The sequence below is a fragment of the Typopeltis vanoorti genome, chromosome 16 (genome assembly GCF_054136105.1).
Source record: "Typopeltis vanoorti isolate ZY-2024b chromosome 16, IOZ_Tvanoo_1.0, whole genome shotgun sequence".
Taxonomy (NCBI): domain Eukaryota; kingdom Metazoa; phylum Arthropoda; class Arachnida; order Uropygi; family Thelyphonidae; genus Typopeltis; species Typopeltis vanoorti.
Window position 1 is genome coordinate 41,249,826 of NC_143564.1, and position 19,949 is coordinate 41,269,774.

Here is a 19,949-nt window from a genome sequence, read left to right on the forward strand (position 1 = left end):
TGTATTGCTCCGTATTATACATTAGGAGGCTCTGTGTGTGTGGTAAAATTCAGGAGATAGAGGATGTTATGAAAACTGTAATGAAATCTAATTAAGGGCGAAAATCAGACTTGACACACACCGCAAGTTTCTTTCTTTTCTAACATAAATGGAGGCAGAATATAACGATTTAGTGTTGTACACAGAAGTACGTTGGCTAAACAGAGGGAACTGTTTGAAACGTTTTTTTGCTTTGAGAAAGGAAATAAAGTAGTTTTTAGAGGAACACGAGAAGATGGCAAACAAAAAACCTCATTTTAACAGCTTACTCGCCTTTCTAACAGACATCACACATCACATGAATGAACTCAACGTGAAGTTACAGGGACGTAATAACCAAACAATCTCGGATTTAGTTGGACACCTAGATGGGTTTATAAGTCGACTGAAGGTTTTTAAATTCACCCGAGTCAGAGGAAACTTGGTACATTTCCCTTCCTGCAGGGGGTTGATGGAGGAGAGCCATGACATTGACTTCAAGCTTTCTGTGCCAATGTTAGACCAACTTTTGGAGCAATTCAGTAAGCGATTTTTTGACTTCAGTGACATGCGGCCACAAATGACATTATTTAACAACCCAATGAAATGCGACATTTCAGAGTACCATGACACTATTCAATTGGAGTTGTGTGACCTTCAAAGTGACCCATTTTTCCAGTCAAGGGTGGAGATAGGCATTGACTTTTGGAAACTCGTTGGTACCAAGGGAAAAATATCCTGCATCGAGTGATTTCAGCTTGAGAATTGCATCTATATTTGGAAGCACATACATATGCGAATGTACTTTCTCAGCCATGAGGGCGGTTAAATGGTCACAAAGAAGCCGACTGACTGATGACCACCTGAAGGTGGTCATCAGTCAGTCGGCACGAATATCGTCATCATCGTTGAAATTCGACTTTGATGAACTTGTTGCCGCACATGAACGCCCACAGTGTTCTCATTAAGTTTTGTCACATGTAAAAAAACTAGAAATATGTAATTAAGTTTAATTTAACAACTTATATTTAAATCAATCAAGTATTTTATATTGTTCTCCCAATAGTAAAATGATTTAAGAAATATGGTAATTCAATACATATAAGGATTGCCTTGAAAAAAATGCAGAGTTTATTTTTATTTAAGTTGTCTAAAAGTGTGCGCCCCGTGACGCTACCACTCATCATATATTGGCCCTCGTATAGAAAGAAGTTGGCCACGCCTGCTTGAGATCATCTGACAGAATGGAAAAATTAAATTATTTGTCAATCGATGATGAATAATTTAAAATATGAATTAAAATATACGTCTAATTATGATAAGAAATAAAGTCTGTTACCAAATTAAAGGGCATACATTTCAAGAAAGTTATATGTGAAAATTATCACAAATGAAAAAATAAAGTTCGGTGTCGAGTGGTGAATGTTACTTGCAGTTAATCTTATAGGAAGTCGTCAGATACTTTGTTCATCACTCGTAGTAACGAAATCATAAACCTTGTGCCATATGTTACTGGTTTGCAGGAAACGACTGCAAAGATAAGCGTCTGTAGCGATGTGATAATGCTGCAACAGATAGTAGCGATAAATGAACTTTGGAACTGTAATTTTTAATCACGATATCTGGTGATACGAAACAGCTGCTTGGTCATGAACTTGGTAAAATAGATCGCGTGACAGACTATACATGGTATACTGACCAGTATACTACAGATGAAAAATAATTCAAAACAGTGTAACATCGCGATAAAATAACACATTACAGTTGGTACACACGAAATATTGGTTCCAGTTGATCTAGATATAAGTTAATCAATAAATAATCTTGTGCTGTACGCTTTGTATTTCGGAGTATGGAGGAATCAAACAGCTCTTTTAATATATATTTGAATCTAAAAGACGTAAATAATGATTTAGGTTTGTGCCAGCAGATTTCTTCAATCAATAAATTTGTAAAAAATGTATTCATGCGAACATACAGCTGTAAAAAGACAAACGTCTTAATCGGTCACCGGAAAAAAAGTTTGCAACGTCAACCTTGAGGATCAAGTCATTCTGATTCTTAAAAATGTTAGCGTCAGCCATATTAACAATATGCAGTTGAGCCTAATTATAACACTTTCTTCATTGAATTCATGGGTGTTATCGCCTTGAAGTTCACAGTTCACAGTAAATAAATTCATGCCCAATGTACAATATGAAATTTACACACTAACACTATTACAGCAAGAAATAGTTTTAATGAGAGTTTCAATGTTAGTTTCGGATTTATTTTGAGTCCATTTTAACGATATAAAATTTTGGTTCCGAATGTATTATTAATATTTTAATAATAAAATGAGTTCATCTCTGCTATATACTATTCTCGAAATTGAGTTAATGTAAAATTCTAAAATCAGACCATACCGACGTTTAAGTAACACACACGCACACAATTCAGTCAACCACTCGCTAATGCAAGATATGTTTAGCATCGTTGTTCCATACATATCAAATTTAATTCTGATTATATTGAAAGTTTATTTGATCACGTTTCGTAATATCCTCATTATAAAGCACTGAAGCAAGAATAATGTCGCAGTCAGCTACCAGATAGTAGGAAAGTCTCAATGCATTCGAAAGAGATATGAGTCAGTGCACATCTAATAAAGACCGTCACAGGGATGCTTGTCCCAAAATGTCCGCTATTAGAGGAACAATAAAAATGAACATAAAACATCCTGCAAAAGAGAAAAATGTGGCTGCAAACAAAGAGTGGTAGAAGGAGAAGTAAAGAGCTTAGAGAAGATTCTAAAGTCTAATCATTTGCCAAGTGACAGATCAGATGACTGTGGCATTCCGTTCCCGAATATCGAGGTTCATTACTCCTTACCAAGAGAAAAGGGTTTCTAAGAATAAGTAAATCGGAGATCATTATCAGATGACGACACAAAGTTTTATTGGTGTATTGTGGATGGTGAAGTTTGAGTAATGTGATCAGATGAGTTCTGCTGGAATTGTAAAACTACACGAAGAAATGAACGAACTCCTGGACTGATAATCATAATTGGGAACATCGGACTTATTTTTATTTCTTGATAGGTCTGAGAGGAAAAACAAATACCAGACATTTACTTAACTCCCATTATCGATAAAGTATATCGGACTATAGTATACCAGCAACCGTATAGTCACGATTGGAGGATATGACAAAGTTTCACTCACACTAACCTGCTAAAAGGGTTGCAATATTTCTGAACTTGACTATGATAGTATTCACTGTGGATTGTGGATTAAATATTTATTATGTTATTTGCGTTATAACATGTTATAACAAATAACACACATATCATTCAAATATGTTTATAGGGAAGGGGGTTTATAACAAAGTAAATCGTTAACAGAGTGGATCCCGCCTTGGATCGAACATGTTTTTTGGAAAGATTTCTACAGAAACATTTCCAATGAATGATGAAAATTCATTTTGAATAATGATACACTATTCAAAATGAAACAGCGGCTAATGGCAAAATTTTTTCTGTTGCCCACTGTACCACGACATTTATAGTACTTAGCGGCGTATATCTGCAGCATTATCAAGGTTAAAAGCAGTAGCATATATAAAAAAGGTGTCCAAACGACATCGAAGAAAGAAACCCATTGGCTCAGTCGATATTGATGATTTCCTTTATTTGGAAAGACCCGGTTTTAAATCCCGCCTAGGATGCGAAGAACTCTATAAGAACGTTAAAACTGTAAGTAATTTAGCCGATGTTACACGAATGTGACAGGGTTTTCATCTCCCAAAACAGGCAAACCCGCCGGAGAACACACGAAATTGACAGACATAATATACTAGTCTTACATGCATATATACATACACATTAGCAGTAATACCGAATAATAGTAACCAAAGCATGACGAATAATGCTGTATGCTAGAACCGAAGATGCTTTTCTGTTGGTAGAAAGAGCAGGTGCATTGTAATGGTATCCTAAGTTCTCTCTCTATACATTTCTTACGGAATTTGCCTGTACAGACACGCGTATTCACAAGAATAAAGAATCATAATTTTATTATTGCATATATTTCAGCCGGATTATCAGGCCCAACATCAGTGCATCAGTCATTGGTGAAGTTAGAACAAAGAATGTTAATTCGTTTTATAGAGTCTGGTGGCTACAAAATAAAATGAGAGTGCAATTAAAGCTAAAGCTAAAATTAAAATAATTACTTTTGAAATACAATAAATAAAAAAATTGAATAAGTAAAATGATTGAATGGCGTAACATTATAAGGAAAAAGGGATGGCGCAGAAATGGAAGCGATCCATTGCTCGTCATTTATGAGCATGAGACTATCTCAAATCTTGACAATGGATAGACATTCGTTCCGATTTAAGTTTTGACAGTATAGAAGCGCTTCAGCACTCTTAAAACAGCCACTCAAACTTAAACCAGCACCGGTGTAAAAGGCAAGCACTGGACCAGAGCATGCTGTAAATTAGTGTCCACTCCGTGCTGTGCAAGGCCAGATTAATTTTTATTAATTATTAATATTTTTAAAAATAATCGCTATCTTTATTTATGTAATAACATACTACTTTTCTCTCTTGTGTTCACGGAACAAAAACTATTATGCTAAAATATGTATAATAATATATCTTTAGCATCAGTTGAAAGGCAACATTCTAAGGAACACTTTCTTTTTTAAGAGAATCGAGTTAAACTGATTCCGGCAGCAAGGACGCCCTTCCCTTTTGCAAGGATAAGCTGAGAGAGAGAGAGAAAGCAATTTTTTAGGAAAAAAAAATTGATAATGCGAGAGAATTTCTGTGCAATGAAAATTACTTTGCATAAATGTGCAGATAAATAAATAAATCTTATATGCGAGTATTGCAAAAATGTTAAAAACTCAGTGGCAAAGTAAATTCGTCAATATCATGAAGAGGATTTTAAAAAAATGAAACGAAAGCCATCATAATTGTGGATCAATATTTCATTTGAGGGAAGATATTTTCGAAATGCTTGACTTTCGAAATATTAATATTAATAAATAAGTTAATAAACATATTAATATATTTATTAATACATTTTTTAGTTTTATATACATTTTAAATTTGTCATTATAATTAAAAACCGTATAGAACAAAATTCCCAATGTTGTTGAAATCTTACTACCCGAAAAAAAAATAAAATAAACATTTGATTAAGAAACAAAAGTTTTACTGATCACTTTATGTGAATAGTGAAACACCGTGGATGAGGTGGACCTGAATGTTTCATGACAGTCCCTCCTATGAAGGATTCTACATCTATATATAGCATACAGTGAATGGGATCCTGTCCTATACTATTCCCTCAGCTACGCGGCTGGTGGGGGTAGCTATATGCTACCATACTAGAGAGATGATTACGAGCAAGGTGGTTTCAGTGAATAGGATAAGGTAAGCTAATCGAGGATCCTGTCTCTATGGACAAATACAGCTTTTTAAGCCAATTCGGACCTCCAATAAGCAGTGCGGAATACTACGCGATAAAAATCATGCACTTAAAGAAGCCATTCACAGAAGACAGAATGCCAACGTAGTCCTGCAGCGTGTACGTAAAAGCGGAGACACTGTCTACCAGGCAGAAATAAGTAAATGACAAAGTGTATTAGATAAATAAGTAAATATTAAAACAGTACACGATCTGTGTGTGTGTATGTGTGTGTGTGTTCGTCTACTGAGAAAGCATATGTTTTTATTCTGGTGCTTAAAAGATCGCATCGTAACAAAAACATTAAGAAACCAAATTTGGCTTATTAGCTTAACATCTGGGGGTGCATGACGATGATAGCCTCACTTTTCACAAGATAATGATCATCTGAAACTAAAACAGCGTCTGTCTTCTGATAATAGACTATGCAACGTGGAAGAGAAAATGAATGACTTCCCGAGGAAACGAATCATTTATAAAATATTATCACTTGCAAAACTGTTATTCTGAAAATTAGTTACACTTAAATAATAAATAATAACAGTTCGCGTAGCATTAAAGCAAATGGCGTCATAAGACAGATACACAAACACGTCTTATCTTCCCTGCAGTTACTGCATCTCCAAACTTAAATAACTGAAGATGTAAGGAACTTATCGCCAGTCTGTCTGTTATCAGGGCCACTAAGGGAAGATGACAACCGGTCTGTAAATGCATCGTTTTATGCCTCCGTCTTGCATCTACGAAACGCGAATGTTAGAACCTAGTGGAGAAACACACACACACGTAGATACCGTCACCAATAGAGAGAAGGGGGGACTAAATAAGGGGTTTGAAAGTAGGGGGGAGAGAAAGGAGGTGATCTGGTGTCAGTGGAAGTCAAATATCTGCTTCGCGATACTTTTGGAGTCTCGGTATTTCCTCAGCCGTGCCTCTTGACTGAGGCATCTGTTGCATGTGAATGCTTAATTTAATCCCGCTGCTGATGCACGATAAGCATTAAGTGCTCTTTCCCCGGAGGATGGATTGCAGATTGTTTGGCAGAGAGCGTGGAGCATTTGTTTTCACATCACTTGCCGCAAGGAACACCAGGAAGCGACAATCCTTGGCGATGCATGGAAAATAAAGTACGCTTCTCCGCTCGAACGAGGCCAGATCACTCGGCGTGGCTGGAGGAACTTTTGAGGCTCCCACATTCCATTCCGAAAGATTTATGTGGTTATGGTGCGGCTGTGATGCCCGTTGAGGGCCCGGAAAATTAGGTTTACACTCCTCAGGAAACGGGAAAATTGCTTTTGGTTTCCTGGTTCGGAGCGATAGCAGAATGAAAAACGGCCGACTGAGAACTCTACCCCTTTTTCTTCGGACTTACAGCTCCGTCGTCTAGAGCTTGAAGAAGCCGTTAGGCCGCTAGTGCAGGCCGTCTCTTCTTCCGTAATGATGCCACTAGGTTGATTTGGAATGCTCCCCGCGCTCGTGATTGTGAGAGCTATGACGTTATTGTTCGACCAGGAAACCGTAGACCTGGCGTAGAACATACATTGATATGAATGACTGCTACCTCATGGTTCACTTCGCCTTATATCGTGAGCCCGTCAGGGGAAGGGAAAGAAAGAATAAAGAGCCTATTACCGCAAAGTCTGGTGTTATGAGTAAGCAGCCTCGGGAATCATATTGTAATAGACGCAAGGGGGCGTTGGGGTAATTTAGTAGCCGCCAAATCCTCACTCCTGGAGGAGGAAAAAGAATTGTCTCTTACTATCAGTACTTTCATTACTTTTTCGCGAGTCATTTTTTCGCTTCCGTTGTAGTGGACTCGACTTTATCTTTTCGTACTGTTTATTTTCTCGCTCTTATTCCTAACATTTCTTATTTCGTTTCTTACTCTGCTGTAATCGAATTGTAAACTTTAAACTTTTCAGTAATAATATTATTCTTATACCGTAACTTTAAATATTTCTGTCGTTCCCAACTACAAGCCTTTTCTTCTACTTGGTCATTTCAGTATATTTTAATTGGATTTTCCATCGATCAACAGCGGTTGCCATATTATAATCAGTTTCTGCGTAGAACCACATCATGATAATATGACTATTATCCTTCTAATGCCGTAGGCCTTGTGATGTAGGATTTATGCTTGCTAATAATGTGAATATCTAATATTTACTGTGATTTTGGGATTTTTATTTCAACTATTTGACTATGTAGGGATATCCAAATGTTATATATATCAAATATTGTCCCAATTGTCCCGAGAAAAAGATAATTTACAAGAAATTAATTTGATAATGTATCTTAATCATGGTCAAAGTAACTTATCACATTTGCAGTTTGTTTTCAAGTGTTTGAGAGTTATTTTCTGATGTTGAGTTTCCTTTACAGTGTCTTGTGTTCAAACTGTATCGATTGAGCTTTCTTTATTTCATCGTCTAATTTCTGCTGTATCGGTCTACACTCAAATACTTCTAATCTATTTCTTTTACTTTCTGTTTTCATTCTTCATTTGTCATTACTTAAACATTTTCCTTGAAATGACCACAGACACGTGAAGAACAGCGGAATAATCGCTTGGGACGGATGTTTTATTGGCGAGAACCGAAGTACTTGCAAACACGCCACTTTTGGTGTAAAAATTACCTGAGAAAATTCATAATCTCTCTCTTTCTCTCTCTCCGGCAGAGTCTGGTATCGTTTTTTTTCCCTAAATTAACTCTAAAGCATTAATACCAGCTGATATTCTTTCATTTGGGTAACTTGCCCATGAATCCGCGAGCAACAGTGACAGGAAATGGGGGGAGGAAGCGAGGGTGAGCTAAAAGAAACCGATGTGGTTACTGGAAGTCTGATGGCTTTGGAAATCGTTTTTCACTTTCAGTGCTTCGCTCCAGACAAATGGAACGTGCGTCAAATTATGTTCGGCTATCAGCGTGAAGTGCTCCTGCTATCACCGCCTGTCCTCTTCTGCCCATTTAGCTCTCTGCTGAAGCCACAGGAAGTGGATCCTTCCACCCCCGTAATTTCCTCCAAATCTCCATGCTATTTTCGGAAAATCGTTTTATGTGTGATTTGACGACGGATTTTAATATGCGTTCCTTGTGAGTGCTCGTGGCCACGGTACGGCACAATGGTCCTTACCTTCTGACAGCCGGGGGAAACCGATTCACCTAAGGGGTGACAACTAATTAAATGTAAGCTGTGATAAATATAAGACTTGCACGCACCGAGCCAGAAGATAATATCAGGGCATGAGAGAGCGAGAAAACGAAAGTCCGATCAGCCGCAGATATCAAGCGTTCTCCAAGCGTTTACCATCATCAATCGCCCCAACAGACAGCACGAGTTACATCTGGAAGCGATTTTCGCTAATGACAGCGTACTCTCCGGGATTTGGCGCTTGGAGAGCCACCCTTCCAAACGAACGCCTCGTGTGAGCAACATTCATTACCGGCAGACTCAGGAGTGACAGAAAGAGTTAATTATTTTACAGTTGCCGCAATTAGTTTTTCCTAATGAATTACTGTAAGTGAGTAAAATTAAAGCGGAACAAAGAGTTCGAGCGAGCACAGCCTTCCTCTTACCCCGGAGGCGATAGAGCCAGCGAAACAAAACCGTTTCCCATTTCAAACAGCCATCGACTTTTGAAGAAGAAAGGGAGAAAGGGAAAAAATGCATGCAAAAAGACAAAAGAAACAATGAAGAGAGTTTCTGCTCCCGCGCTGATAAGTGGGTTAATTAAAATGTTTTGTTTGTTAGCGAGCAGTTTCGTTCATAGAGGGAGCTTCGGTATCCTCTTCAGCCGTATGCCAGAGAAGTTTGAAGAGGATTATGTAAGTTTCTCAAGTAGATAGAGCGATAAACAAGGGGAAGGGAAAGAGAATGGCTGAGGGGAAAGAGATGAAAGGGGCTGGAGAGAGAGAAGTGTGCGATAGCGGAAATGCAATAAGAGATTAAAATTAAAAAAGCGTCCGCAGAAAATTCAACACGAAATATAAAAGCTCTCTTATATTCTAAATTCATTAATCACACTGTTCTGAGATTTCACAGTGAAAACAAATATATATTTCGAAAGTTAACGAAAAAATGATTTTTTACTTATTACGTGATCACGATTAAACCACGGGTGTGTTGGTTGCAATGATATGACAGATGTTCTACAAGTGATCGCTTCTGTTTGTCCTTCTGTTCCACTCAGTGAGTGTTCTTCAAATTCAATGCACTTGCACGAGATATAATCCATTACGGTGACAGGAAAAGAGAACGAGTTAAAATTCAAAACAGTTAACTTTTAATTCCTTGTTTTGCATAAAGATACGTCTGTACCCGTATTTTTTAATTTTTTTTACACTGGATTTTTCTTCGCTCTTAACTAAATATTACATCTGTTCTATTTCGATGATCGTATCGCACGTATAAATTATACAAACTATTATAAATAACTGTAAAACTACTATACATATATATACACATATATGTTAGCAGGTGACTATTTGATATCCTTTGAGCTCTATGGGTTTTGCACTACCAAATCATCGATTCTACTGATATCATCGAATTATTCATTTAGTCATTGCTTCCCTGATGTGAATTGCTTTTCTAAATACCAAAGGGCAAGGTTATTAGTTGAAACTGCGAAATTTTCTGACCGTTCTGGACGTCAGTTTTAATGCATTTACAACTTCCCTTCCCATATCGGAAAAGGAAGTGGTAAATATTCGTTTTATTTTTATTTTTTTAAAAAATTTTCCTACGATCTCAGCAACACCGGATCCTTGGGCAAATATAAAACAACATTAAATACCAACAGCGCACTCAGGATGGGGGGGGGGGGGAGGTAAGAAGCCAGTACTTTCTCTTAAGGTCAGAACATTGGCACACTAGAATTACGGACAATACCCCAATTTTTCCCTGTCATTTTGGAAGATTTAATCGCTTCACTTACTAGTTTTAAAATTCGTTATTATTCTGATGGTACAGTAGACTATACTTAAGGCACTGATATATAAATTAATTATGCAACAGTTTTATAATTTGCGTGAAATCCTGAATATTTTCATTCAGTGAATTATTTAAAAATGTTTATTGTGGACTTATCATTATACGAACTAAACGGCAACTAATTTCCTTTCTCGACTTGATTTGTCCAAGAAAGAGAAAAAATTTTTAAAAAACTTAACCCTTTGGCAAGATTTTAAATAATTCAATTGTTATCCCAATAGCACGTAGCGTATTTGCATATACCACTGAGTAAACAATTAACTGCAAAGTTCTTGATCAATATCTTACTCAAAAACGATTTCCATCCATTGTGTTGAAGAGTTGTCTTCTCCCAAATGGATGTGTGTCATGTCAATATTCCAATCGATCGATTGATTTCTCTAGTCAACATCGGAACCTTTAGTTTCGAATCAGAATAAAGTAACTCAGATTTTGACTAGAATAAATAAGGATATTGCAAATGCAGTAAAGATATTCTACCAAGCATATTACCACTTAGATATTTATACATTTATAAGTTACTATTATTCATAAAACTATAATGAATAAAATATTAAACATCAGGCACAAAATATAGAGTTCCAAAATCAAATAAAGAGGCAATGCATAAACACTACGCTTATCAATCGCCAAAAATATTAAAATGTAGTACCTTTAACAATTAGAAATAATACCAAACGAGTGTAATAAAACGATCAAAGAATATTTATTTTTATTCAGAAATGATAAAATTCTGTTCAAAGTAATTGCATTACTTATTACATTTAGGATTTAGGTTTCTAGAAGATTAGATGTATTAAAGGAGCCAGATTTCTGGTAAATTTTAAATAGGTTAATTATGTGATGTATTATATGGCTGAATGCCATATAATATTATGTATTATATTAATATTATATGGCAGGAATATGACATATAATTTGTATTATATGATGTATTATATGGCAGGAATAATGTGAAATTTAGAATAACTTTCACATTATTCCTGCTAAATAATGACTCTCGAATTTAAATTGTTTTGTTCATTTATACTACTATCGAAGCTTACCTATAGAAAAATGATTAAAAGCATACAGACATGTGATTATTACATAGAGGTCTCGTCTATAAATATAAATCAGACACAGAGATAACTACTGTTCGAATGTCTATTATATCCACAAGAAAACGAAGTATTTAATTTCTCTATTAAAATATGTTAGAAAAATGGTTTTTACCGATGAGGGAAAAGCACACTGCTCGTTAACTGATCATGTCTTACTCCCCCACACCCTAAGAGAAAATGTTGATTATCTTTTACCATTTCATGAGTTGAGGATCCACCAGAGAATAATGAAGCTCTAACAGACAGTTATTTTGGTTCTGATTTTACTTGAAAAATATTCACGAAGTGCCCAAAGTAATGCTTTTTTTTCGGTTGGGGGTGGGGAGTATATTTCATTGAAAGTAATACTTTCTCTGAACTCATAATGAAAGTTTATGTAATTATGTTTCAATATAAATCACCTCGGTTACAGTTTTGGAAACTGTAATGAAAGTTGCCAGTTGCAAGTACGTCATCTGGCACGCGTTTTGAATGTTTCTCCAGTTTTGGGAAAGACAGAAGTCACATTCAGACTGTATAGCTCTGTATTGTATCTCTTGTTTTATGAGTGTGTCGTGTTGCTAGGAAAGCTGCTGAATATCAGGAATAGCTCTTCGAATTCTTGACTTCGATTTCCACAGTATTCTAATATGGCTCTTGTAGCTAAGGGCGATGGTAGAAAAGAAATTCAGAATGCACTTCCACATTCACGTCTTAGAAAGCAGTTAGCTTATCGTTACTATCTCAAGAAGCTACAACTTCTACAACTTCCCTGAGGCAAATAAACCTTTGTAATGTTACTCCAATACACCTAGTTTTCAGGCTCGAAATGCATCTAGATTTGTTTCCGAGTGATGGAAAGAATTTGCCACCTTTTGGTTTTTATTGCAGACTTTTGTTGAAAAATGTCCAATGTTTCATTTCCTCAGCGTTCTTCGAAAATCAGTGTTTGCACAAATTTCGTTAGCCACAATTGCGAATTGACTTGCCATAGAAATATCAGTTTTGTCTACTAAGAAATGCGACGATTCTCTTTGGTCATGTTTTCAACGCATCGTGATAAGCCGTGTCGGATGCTATTTGTGGTTTCTGTCTCTCCACGTGCCTAGGTTCAGGCTGTCATGTCGGACATTTGAATCGCAAACATGCACGTCAACAAGATCGTCCCATAAAGAATTCAATCAGAAACTCAATTTCCGCATGCCGTTTCATCCACACTGACCACTTTCTCCCACTGAACAATTCCATTTCTATAATTCAAAGATTAGTGACGAAACTGAAACCAACACGGAAGAGGGGATGTTTAATGAATGAGTGTAGCTTAGTTCATATCAAAACGAGGATTTGTTTCTTTCTTAAAAAAAATAAGGCATTACTTTCGGCATGTTGTCGTAAAACAACATACTTCGCCTCTACTTTTTTTTTCATAATATCCATTATCTTCAATAACACGCTACTTTTTATAGGCACAGTACTGGACCATCCTCTCGGTCAATCTTCTGAAAGACCCATAAACTAAAATCGAAACCTCCGCGTTTGCATATCATGCAGACTTCACTCAGCAGTATAGAACTTTACTGAGTGATCATCAGACCACGATGGTCTCTAAGGATTATATACCATCCGGCTCGTAAAATAAAAACGAAAAGGCGTCAATAAAAAATATTTACAAAAAAGGTGTGTGTAAAAGCTACCTGAAATGGCAGAATTGCATGGGACACTAGAAGATGATAAATGTATGCTGTATGCGAGGAATTAATTTAAAGCTATTAGAACGTTGCAAAGATAAATACTAATGGCAAGAATGGATTCTGGATTAATAAGTTTTAGCTATGTCTAAGTTCAGAATATATAGAAGAAAAGGATAAAAACCGGTAAGGATTTTACCATATGAAGAGAGTGAGAAGTCATGATTCCATAGATTCTTTGATCTAAAAATATATCAGACAAACAATACATCAAAGCTATGCGTTCATCCCTCTAATAGTTTGGCATTTCACGTATAATCAATGCGAATAACTGCACTTTTGATTATCATTATGTCTTCATGATTGAGAATATTCGGAAGAGAGAGAGAGACAGAGTGAGGTAGTTTTTTCACCTCTGTATGGTGTTTGATCTCCTTAAAGTCTGACAAGGCACAAAATCCTCATAGTATGCACTGTACTTCAGGTAACTCCGTGTTTAAAAAGTCAGAGAATGAGATTGATCAAATGAGGTTGTCACACTAAAGGAGTGGAAGAAAGATCACCAGCAGTAAAGTGATCTGATAGAGTGTTTGCACGGAATAAGATGCGTGGAGAACTTCTCACATTTATTATTTTTTATGCCTTATGAGTGTTCTGAAATTATTGTACTTGCCAATACGTCCTAGAGGGCTATTCAAAACCCCATGTAATTACAAGTGGACCCTCTTAGAAGGCTGTTTCATTGCTTTATATACCAGGAAAGGGAGAACAAACAGCAGCTCAGTCCCAAGTAGTTTTGTGTGAGGATTTGTGGGGAGAGGAAGGTTAGTAATGCAAACATTTTACCTTTTTCATGATGATATGCATGAAAAAGGTAAAATCTTTTTACCTTTTTCATGCACATAGTTCTGCATGAAAAAGGTCTTTTTCATGTAGAACCAATCCTGTGAACGGATTTTTACCAGATTGGTATATTTCATTTAGGTCAATGTTTCTCAACCTGTGGTCCGTGACGATGGGACACGTAGTCCGCAGGCAGGCAAATTAATTAAATAAATATATTTTTTACTTATCCAAACAAAAATTAAAATTGAATAAGTAAGTAAAAATTATTGAAATGAAATGGAGACTTTAAAAAAATCCAAAAAATAGCGTCAGAATGTTCTAAGGCAGAAGCAATAAAACTATATCTTGTTCACTTCACCCCTCTTTTATTATTCGTCATTCTGCCGCTAAATTTGTAGCGGCAAAATGACGAATAATAAAATAGGAGTGAAATGACCAACAATATAGTTTTATTGCCATAGACAGCACGGCAAGATTTCTTAAACGCCAAAAAAGTGTCGCCCGGGGAAGACCCTCCCCCCCAGCTACGCCTCTGTAACTTAGTGGTCCGTAGAATTGTGTTTAGGCATTTTACTGGTCCTTGGGCTTAGAAAGGTTGAGAAACGCTGATTTAGGTGATACGGGATTCCTTTTTCTGGATCCCAGTTACTCTATCGGGTGAGGATCTAATGGTTACTCACCCAATAGAGTAACTGGGTCTAGATCTGGGTCTAGACCATCAAGACCCAGTTACTCTATCTACGATAGAGTAACTGGGTCTTGATGGTCTAGATCCTGTGTATCAATTTGTCATGAATAGATTTTGCAAACGCATACTGTTTTTATCGCGAGGAGTGTGTTGTGGAAGAATTCTTTTGGACGCTCCTTTAATTCTTAGTTTGACGTCATTTCTTTTGAACTTTGCCATTTTTTTTTCTTTTTAAGGACTCAGCTGGAGAAAGTTGGGACACCAATAGGGTATAGTTCCGTGGATGAACTGTAGGTTACGAGAACGTACACTAGAAAAAAATGTGGTGTTTTTCATGACAAATATCCATACTCATCGGAACTGTAGAGGCAAATTATTGACCACTAAATGGAGATATTCTCTACTTAGCTAACTGGACCAGGATTAAGCAGGAAAAGAAAAAACAATGATACAATTCCAAATATTACCAAATGTCTGGTCGTCAAAGAAAAATATACAGTTATAATAAATAAGCCTTAATATGGTCACTTTAGAAATAACTGTGAGTTAACTCTTCCATAAAGTTTATGTAAATTAAATAAAAAAACTATAAAATAAATTTGATAAATTTATTGTAATTTACTTTTACGATGTAAACAATTTCTAATCACTAGACAAAGAGATGAACCACTTAATACAAATGCACGCTCAGGTAAAGTGATAAGCATTTCGTTAGTGTAACGACGTTAGATCATACTTTTTTTAATTGGTTTTAATCTGCATATAAATAAATTAAATTTGAGTAACTTTCAGATCTGAATAAAAATCTTTCATGAAAATTCGTGTTTAAAAGTTGTATTTAGACAATCTAATCGAACTAAATTTGCAAAAATAAAACCGTTATCCCACACCAATGCGATCGAAGTCTGCAGTCTCTGCATTTGATGGAGTTCAAACAGGAGCAGGGCGTTAAAAACTGTTTCATTCTTTGCTGTTAAATTTTTTTTTACACAAGCCTTATAAATTATTCAAGCAGTCATCCAGATCAGTAGTTTACAAACATGCATGTGTTACACAGAATTTGTTAATATTTCCTTTGCGTTATCTTGTTTAATTTATTAAGGATTAAGAGACAACTAAAAAACTACGAGGGTTTGTGTATTAAGTCCGTTGATTCTGCTTGTTTACTTTTGTTAGTTTATGTATTTTGAAGGAAAAATCCTGTCATTTCCATATGAAACTCTCTTTCTTTCTCTTTTTCTGAGAGCATCTGAAGATACATTTTTCAAATCAGTCTGCGAATGTGGTCTTTCCAGGTTTTTCTTTTGCTTTAGGCCGAGTGGTACTATTTTCTATTTTCCTAAAATATATAGGAAATACGATATTGCAAAAAGATCTCGGGTCGCTGTATTTGTTCACTCCATTCCTTGGAATGGAGTGACCATTCTTTTACAATCGTATTATGCTCATGATAATGAACCATATCCACTACCATGAGCGTAATACGATTGACGCAATTTATTCGGTCTAGTTAGGGGAGGAGAAGATGTTTCGAGTTTTGATGAGCCATGCACAAGCCTATTGGATACAGACGCGATAATGTTAATCGCCAACAGATTCATTAGCTCTACATAAATTGAACTCGTACGTGTATATGATGGAAATGCAACTTCCATTAAAAGATTCTGCTGACAAGAAAATATATCAACGAATAACATGTTTCGTTGAATAAATTCCTCATTGCACTGCCGAAAGAGTCGCATAGTCTTGAGATTGAGGTTCACAAAGCAGAACTGTGTGTGTGTATGTCTTGTGAGATGCTATTATCAAGATTCTGTAAATGCAGTAGAGGTATTTTTTTCAGATCATAACGAGATGCAATAAAACATCATCTCACATTGCAAGAATCACAAAAATATACAAGAAAAAAATTTCACTAAAGAATTTTTCTTGGCAGGGATACAAAATAAGATGAGCAATCTGTGCTTGATTCCTCAGCCCTCTACTGCTTTCGGTAGCAATGAGAAGAGACGATTGAGAGATACACCTCATCCTCTAATTATTCTTAAACCTAATTTTAAAAAAAATACAGAATTACAGTTTCTGGTTCACAAGTGGACGAGGGCCAAATACAGATACTCCTTCTAGTACATATTCTGTGATCTGGATAGTCGCATCACTTTGGATAGTCGATATTCTGAAAATTTCAAGAAGCTAAGAATTTGGTTGCACGATATCAAGAATTAAAAAACTATGATCAGTTTCTACACTACCTAAAGAGTTTGGGTTGCAATTTTGTTCAATCAACTAGCAAGATTTATTTCATTTTGTGTGGTATTAATACTATTTAAATGTGGTTCTAATCTGGACATTTGACAATTACTTAATCTTATTTCTATCCCATAATATTTTATTTTGTGTGCAAGAAAGCCTTTTTAAACTTGGACTTAACCTAGATATTTTATAATAATTTTCTTTTTTCATCAGAAGAAATTTATTTTATGTGTAATAAAGTCTTCTGAAATTTGAACCTTACATGAAACAGTTTATAGTTATTTTATTTATATTTCATTATATTTTATTTTTTGTATATGAAAGTCTTTTTAAACTTCCACCTTACTCGGCCCTCTCCCGGTAAACCTGTCGCCAGTTTTCACCGAACCTCTTTTTTTTTAATGATACAAAATATGCCCAAAATATCATTATTCAATTATTAATATTCGCTTTCATATTTCTAATCGTTCAAGAGTATGCGTATGTTTATTTTCGTCCTTTTTTAAGATTCGTTGGCTGTGTTGGGTTGTTTGAATTTGAGGCTGAAGCAACTAAGGCTATGAAGTTAGTGTACCACATCTGTTAATTGCGTGTATTCTGGAGGGTTTGCCTGCTTCGTAGGAGAAAAACTCTTACAATTCAGTATGAGACCGGCAAACTTACCTTCCAGAGCCTTCTCAAGATAGACTAGGACATATTTAGCTATTCATCGTATTTGAATGTTTAATCTTATAAAGAACCAAACTTGAACTCCTCACTTGGTGGGTTTGTACTTGAACTGTAGTGTTCAAAGAATGGGAAAGAATGTTCGAATGCAGTCAAAAAATATTTGGTTTTGGCATTATCGCAAGAGCACGTGTTCCCGCCAAATGGTTCCTTTTTAATATTTAAGTCAGTGAATTTCTTTGCTGATTTAAATATTAAAAGGATTGTTACTCCTCAGCATATGTGCAAAAACAAACTAGTTATGGAAAAATAATTGGGGATAATTATGAATATTTTTCACATTAATTATTCTACTCACGTCCATTATCCATTTTTTTACAATGAACAAAGTACAAATATATAAAGATAAATGAAAAACATTCATTTATTTCATTAAAAAAATATTATATATACAACAATCATATTTTAATTAAATTCCTGCTTGGCAGTAACTTACAATTAAAGACTCAATTAAGCCTGCGATGCACAGTCTCAATGCGAAATCATTTAGCAATCCCTTCTAGTGTTTTTGCATGCTGCCACTAAAAAAATCTATTTTTTGTTCGGAATTACGACCGAATCAACCAAGGCTATGGGGCCAGTCTGGTATCTGTAAACTGCGGTCGTCATCTTTAAGATTCCGTTGCCTGTTTTTGTCAGATGGAAACTCTGTTTTCGTTACGGAAACTCTCCATCTTCTTACCAGAAGATGGAGAGTTTTCTAACTCACCTTCACATGAGAAAAGTGGGGAGAAAAAACTTATCAAGACTCTTCGTTCCCTACACTGGATTCGAGCTCAGATCTTTTGAAGGAATCGACCATACTAACTGAGCTACATCAACTCGTCACAAGAAAAAAGTCCACTTTTAATACAGCCTTCAAGTGTTCCTGTCAAACCAACACTCAACCATACACAGCTGCTCTTGTTTAAGAACACCTTGATCGCTGGAAATCATATGTTGGGTCCTGATAACTCTTAGCAACTTCCATGTGTTTAGTGAGTTAAGGAGAATTCTAGTAGCCGTTTTAAGAAACAAAATATTTCTTACAATCTCAATCCTAATATTCTTTATGCAAGTTTTTTAATATCGATATATATACTTCAGTCACTTCAGGCCTCAAATAAGCAGGGCAATAGCCTCCCACTGGGTATATTAAAATTTATCTCCGACCTAATGACATTTACAAAACATCCATGCTCATGTCAGGGTGTTGAACCCGTAGCCTGTTGGTTGTAAGAGAAGGGGGGGGGTTAAATACTCGGCTAACCAGCCAAACTTTAAGGAACTTTTTATAATAATTTCGTATAAAAGATACTGTTAATTAATTAGCACTTGAGATGGATTAGAAATTAAAAGAAAACGCAAAAGTTGAGAACATTGGAGTAAACATAAATTAAACATGACGAGAAATTATATTCTTGGTTTAATCTTTTATCCAAGTATAAGCAAACAAAGTTTGCACTTGAAGTAATTTCAGGACTTCGCAATTCATATATAGAAGCTAAGGACTTCACATCACTTGCCTTAATATGTCATCATGCAAAGCACATACCCTTACAGACATGTATAAGGCTATGTGTTATGGGAAGGGTCACTAATCCAGATCGGTTTCGACCTTTATTTAGGTTCTCATCAGTAGGAGTCAAAGGATATGTGCTTTGCATTATGGCATATTAAGGCAAGTGATGTGAAGTCATTAGCTTCTATATACGAGTTGCCCAGTCCTGGAATTACTTCAGGTGCAAACTTTGTTTGCTTACACTTGGATAAAGGATTAAACCAAGAATATAATTTCTTGTCATCTTGGAAAAACTTCCAACATCGATAAAAAGAATGAAGAATATCGACATATTTTATAATTTATGCAAATATAGTTAAATTCATGTGGCATCGATGCGTTATTTGCAGATGCAAGATTCTCAATTCAGTTTATTCATTTTATAGGAGGAAAAATCCAAGTTTTTTTTGGGGGGGTGAAGGGGTTCTGTAGATGCCATCCTATATTTTCAGGAATAGGATTTGAATCTATATTTCTTTCACATGAAAGTGTAATAAAAGGTACTTATCGTTGAGGTTAGAAGTATTAGAAAGAAGGGGTTGTCCAAAATAAATAAACATCATGGATGCAGGGGGGGGGAGTTAAATTCGCTCAGTTTAACTTTTCCTCACTTTAGAGATGAACTGATTGTGAATAATTGCCTTGCGTATTAGAA